The sequence below is a fragment of the Apium graveolens genome, unplaced genomic scaffold (assembly GCF_009905375.1).
Source record: "Apium graveolens cultivar Ventura unplaced genomic scaffold, ASM990537v1 ctg7215, whole genome shotgun sequence".
Classification (NCBI taxonomy): Eukaryota; Viridiplantae; Streptophyta; class Magnoliopsida; order Apiales; family Apiaceae; genus Apium; species Apium graveolens.
In genome coordinates this window covers 1-6,046 of record NW_027420138.1, presented here as the reverse complement: position 1 = coordinate 6,046, position 6,046 = coordinate 1, and the positions used below count along the sequence as shown (strand labels likewise).

General features: G+C 34.6%; 1 long non-coding RNA gene across 1 annotated transcript; it reads right to left on the bottom strand.

Annotated features, from left to right (window-relative positions):
• Positions 1 to 326: 326 nt before the first annotated feature.
• Positions 327 to 1,120, bottom strand: LOC141703945 (uncharacterized). The gene is made up of 3 exons (XR_012567764.1): positions 986 to 1,120; positions 875 to 914; positions 327 to 781 (listed from the first exon to the last, which is right to left on the bottom strand). It is a non-coding gene; the product is annotated as an uncharacterized LOC141703945 (long non-coding RNA).
• Positions 1,121 to 6,046: the final 4,926 nt, after the last annotated feature.

The following is a 6,046-nucleotide window of genomic DNA, read 5'->3' as shown; positions in this document are numbered from 1 at the left end:
ATAGAAAGAAATATACCTCAACTTCACCTTCATCCGGAAACATCTGCCAAGAGGGAACAAATTAAGCAACGTAGAATTTAACATAAGTAAAGAGAGGCATGCATCAAATAATTGCTAGTCATTTATGTGATCAAGACAAATTAGGTGTCCAACTTTAGTTTAATTGCTAATTCGATATCTGATGTACTTCTCGAGCTGCCTATAAATGCGTCAACATGCATAATCTATTTACAACAAATACATGTACACAATTTGTCTACATGACACATTCCAACAAACTTATATTTTGCTAGCTAAGAAAAATGGCGAGGATTACATACTGATGAGGCATACTGTAATGGTGGTAGGGAATTTCATGATGATGGAGAAAGGGGAAGCTTTTACTTGCGGAACATTACAACAAAAGCCACAATCTACATTGAAATCCAAACTCATTGCAACTTACACAACTTAACAAAATCACACTATAAGCATTTCAACCAAAATCTTGTTTCTTTTTTCTCCGCCCTCGGCTCTCCTTACCTTCCCCTTAACTCTAAAATCTCTCATTTAAACCTAATAAAGTTTTGTAGAATTCGGACCAAAAAATGAAGGATTGAACTAATAACTTACCAAGCCCTTTTTGTACTTTGTATATAATTGAAATTAGGGTTTATCCTGAGAGATTGGAGATAGAAGATAAGAGACGGTTTTCTATTTAGGACTTTTGAGATTAGGGTTGAACGCTTAGAGAGGGAGAGACCTTAATGAAAGTTTTAAACCCCTGAAACACTTCAATACCCTGAAATACAAGATATAAATTGTTAGTAAAACAGTTTATACAAGATATACAACTAAATACAAGAGTAAAAAATGAAAATGTAAGATGTATTACCACTTAATCGAAAAATCCCCAAATCGAAGAACCTAATTACCTGTAAAAGAAAAATCGATGGGTTAGTAACTAAATCGAATAAAGTGTGTATATGTTTGTGTATTCAAGTACCTAATCCATGCTTGAATCTACGTTTGAATCAAAGAAGAAAGTGGGTCGAGAGAGAATGAGAGATGTGTGGGTCGATAGAGAAAGAGAGATGTCTATAGCCATTTGTGTGTTTACGTGTTTGTGACTTAATTTATTTTCAATTGCGGGGAAAACTATCGCCCACACATTTTCACCTTGGGGTACTACAATTTCATTTTATTTTTTCTTTATAAATTATCTGATTATTTATTTATATAAGTAAAAACCATTTTATTTTTTTATAATTATTTTGATTTTGAAATAAAATGTAATAGTCTTAAAAATAATTATAATATTAAATATAATATTTATTGTAATGATTAATCCATAACAGAATTTTAAATGTAATTTTATGATAATATTTTATTTAATTTTAAAAAATTAAATATTACCTATTATGATACCACGTGCTATTGTAACATGTCGTGTAACACTAGCACATTAATGTAATACTAGGTTAACAACTATTGTAACACCAATTTCACGGTATTACAATAGATCTCAAATTTCTGAGCTACCGCAACGGAGTGCTTGTAACTCTTTTGAAAAACATTGCAGTAGCCCACTTATGGCGTAGTGATAATGTGGGAGATTAGGTAAACTAGCTCCTGGAATCAAGTTAGTACAATGCTAGATATCTCTCATATGTGGTAATCCATCAGGAACTTCTTCGGGCATCACCTCTTTGAATTCAGACATTAATGGCCCTCACAACTCGGAATACTTCCCACTTCGTCAACACAAGATATTTTTTATTTTGACACCAAAGCAAAAATTTGTCGTGTTTTTTTCTTTGCCTCAAAATCATGAGTTATAGTAAAGAAGTTATTTTGCTTCGATAAGTCGTTTTTATTGTGTTAGGTCACACACACTGTAGAAGAGGGTTGAATACAGTGTTTAGCACAATCACATCGACTATAGAACTCAAGTAACAGAAAACATATTTTATTCAACACAATAAACTCTGTTACAATATGGAACTGTCATCTATCAGTGATGCACAAATTATCACGAGAGCTGCTAGAGTTACAAAGAATAATAACTTCGATAATCGTAACACTTATAGTGTAAAACTCTATGCCTGTGTTATATACTACACAGTTACAAGATAATCTTCTAATTGATATGGAATATAATTCTGCTTCCTAAAATATATCAACTAGTTATCTTTTCTTCCAAGTATTCTATTCTTCATAAAATTCTTCTTCATGCATAATTCTTTCTGTCTTAGTCCCGATTTCTTTTCCTTTCAATCAGCCGTCTGCCTTATCTGAAAGTCATCTTAAGTCCTAATATTATCTCCTGATAAATATCTTCTGATCACTTAAGTTCTGATAACTTAAGTTCAGATATCTTAAGTTTTGTCTTCAGTATAAGTGCTGATTTTCAGTTAAGTACTGATTTGTCCTGTTAAGTAAGATCTGAAAACTAAACACAAATCATATTACACATGACATTATCAATATATCTAACAATCTCCCCCAACTTGTAAATTAGTATAATATACAAGTTCAACAAATATTTGATGATGTCAAAAACATTAAGTACAAATGCATGAGAATTTGACTAGATAACTACAACTTACAGTCCTTTCAGGCTTTACCATCTTAAACTTCTGATAACATCTTCAGTCTGTATATACTTCAGAATTTAAGCAGTTGTTGATCTTTGACTTGGCTTCAATTTTCTGATTTTTTGATATCATGAGTTGTTCTGAGATAGTTCTTCAACAAACATCTCTCAGCATATTCAAGTTCATTAACCATCCTCCTTTAGCATTTATCAATTCAGCTGTATTCTTCTCCAGTTTGAAAAATAGCTGCTCTGAGATCATTTATCTTAGCTTTTCTTATCTCCTGGTCTATTCTAATCAGATATGCCTTGTCAGACTCTAGATTGAATTCCACCGCTTTATAACCCAGAAAAGTAGTTATAATTTAGCAGAGTTAGGCTCTCATATCGACAATATCACCTTTGTGATCTCTATACTTGGGACAATATGTGATGTCAGACTTTACAGAATAAAGCTTCTTCTGTCTTTAAATTTCAGACTTTAAATATCCTGCAGCACTATCTGTTAATCTGTCTTTCACTTGAAGTAGGAATAGAACATGTTCCAGTTCCTCAAAATACTCAGTGGTATAGCATTCTGCTTAATTTGGTATACCCTTCATCTGTCATAAATATAACAATATATGCTCTTTCAAGAAGGTATGGTCAAACCATTTGTACAGATTCAAGTCGATTCAATCTTTCAGGAGTTGCTTCAACACCTGGTTCACTTAAAAAGTGGATCATGGTAGTGTTATGTACTCTTCTTTCATCAGAACTACCCAACTCAGATTTTATCTCTTGCTTCCTTTCCTGTAACAACTCTTGCTCAAAACCACTTGTTGCAGTCTTCAAAAGTTGAGCCTGTTTAGCTTTTGCTGAATCCTGGTAGGAGTATCTTTGAAGGTTTAACATGAGCAATGTCAGAGGTTTCCTTTTTCTTATCTTCTGATATCAAGCCAACTTGAGCTACGTCAGAGGTTGCTTGCTTCACTGTCATATCAGAACTTACTACATCTTGACTCTAAACAACATGAGCCATGCAGAGGTTGTTTGAAAATCTTCTTATGCATCAGAGGTAAGATTAGCATCTTCTTCATCATCGGTTATTTTCTTATCCATGACTGGCATATAACCTTTACAGGTTCATCAACTTTTTCTTTGCCCCTTGGACCTTAGATCAATTTCCACTTGTGATTTGGCTTTGGTTGCCTCAGAATTTGTTCTTTCTTTTATCACAATACCCTAGGTTTTGGAAATTTCTTTTCAATAACAGAAGTTTTAGATTTTGTCTTGACACCTTCTGCTTGAGTCTAGCTTCTTCTTCCCTTTATACTCTCAAAGTCCATTCCTGGATTTTCTTTAAAAAATAACTCCCTTGAAATTTCTTCATCAAGTTCCAGATGTTCACCAGAACTTATCCTTTACCAGTATCAGAACTTGTTCTTCTCCCAGTATCAGAACTTGTTCCTTGAATTGTAATTCTAGCTTTACTTGATGAAAATCCTTTGCCTTGACCTTGACCTCTACCCTTATCAGAGTTTCCCTGGTCATCATTTACATCATCCTTTCCTTTCAGTGTCTGGATAGATTTGCATTTGGACTTAATCACTTTCTCCCCCTTTTTGGCATCAACAGGTAAAAAAGAGAGACAAGAAATTCCACTGAGGATTGGATCTCATTGAGTTAACTTTGGTGAGAAGCTTGATTTTCAGAATTTCTTCAATTTGAGTTTGTTGCTTCTCCTGAGTTTTCTCAATGTAGGCAATTCTGTCAAAAGCTGGCTTGAAAAATCTGTTCTTTTCAAGTTTCACATTCATATCTTGCTGGATCCGAGCTTCCTGAATTTTGTAACCTTGTCATGAGTTATTGAGTGTTGACCTTGAAGGTGCCTTGTACTCAATGCAGTAACTCTCAGTTGTGCCTTGAAATCATCATTTATCAGCATTTCATCAGCTTTTACAAGATGCTCAGCAAGAATCTTTTCAGAAGGAACAAAAAATTGTGTTCCATTCTTTAGTCCACTCCTTTCCTCTAGGAGTTTCACTCCAAGGTACCCGTGCTTCCCCTATAACAAACTTCTTAACTAAATCAGCTTTAGTAATTATTTGTTGAGGTGCATGTCCTGATGGACTAGCTGCATCAGCATCTAAATTAGCAGCAACTTCACCAGTAGTTTCTTCATTAGCAGCATCAGAACTTGTAGAACCTGCAGTATCAGCATCCTCTGGTAAAATAGCAGTATGTGAGGCTATAGAGACTTCAACATCATCCTCTAAATTCTGATCTGTAGCCAGGTTCTGATCAACATCCAAAATTGATGTTGTTGGTGGAGTGAGTTGAATTGGTGGAGCTTCCAAGTACAAAACTTCGGGCACAAACAAGTTATGAATATCAATTTCAGCACTTGTACCTGGTTCTTCAGTATGTACTGGATCAACTATAGGTGACATAGGAGGTGTAGATATTTTAGCTTGAGCAGTTTCATGTTGTGCAGAAGGAAGTGATTCAATAACAATAGGTTCTGTTGAGATCAGAGATTCCTGATCCCCTTCCTTAGCTGCTTCCACTACATCCTTTGAATCTGACTCAACTATGTCCCCGTGAGCTCTCTGTATCTTTACTTTCTTCAAAAGTGGAGACACTGTAGGAGCTTTATCATCAAAATTTATCTTTCTAAGACTTTTGAGGGGCCTAGAACTCCCAGTTACAATATCTTTCTGAGAAGTAACTTTCTCAGCTTCTACAGCAACATGTTCTGATATGGAACCTGTTCCTCAGTTGTTTCCTCAAATCAACAGAATTTAATCAAAACATTCATCACAAAATAAAATTAAAAATTGATGAAGTAATATTAATAAATTACAAAAATATGCACAGTCACATAATTTGAGAAACAAAGAACAAATCTTGCAATTAAAGAAAATTTCATTGATATATCAGATGATTACATTCGATGAAATTAAGCAATTACATGCAAAAATTACAAGATACAGTCCTATTTTACGATTCCTAACATCAACAGCCTTAGTCCTAGTCTAAGAAGACCTAACGACTAACTCCTTCTGCTGCTGACGAAGAGCACTGTAAGACGGATGATCCTTTCTTGCTGACGGAGAGCTTCTCTCCTTTCCTCTTCCAACCTATCAAGATGGAGGTAATACTCCATTGATAAGAACAAGAGTTCTGTGTGAACCTCTTGTGGAACTGAGTTCCAAAGTTCGTCACGAATGGCGGTGACATGCCACTCATGTTGCCATTCATCACAACTCAACTTGATGTTAAAGGTTTCATAGTTCAGGAACATGTTGAAACAGACCATTTTTGTTGGTATGAATAAAAAGAGAGTGAGTTTGTGAGAAAATGAAAGATATTTTGGCTGGAATGAATGATTGGTTTAAATAGCCAATAGAATACCAAGGGACGCGAGGACTGATTAGATATTACAAGTAAAAATAATGATCCCTCGACTCCCTAGACTAAAGTGTAATA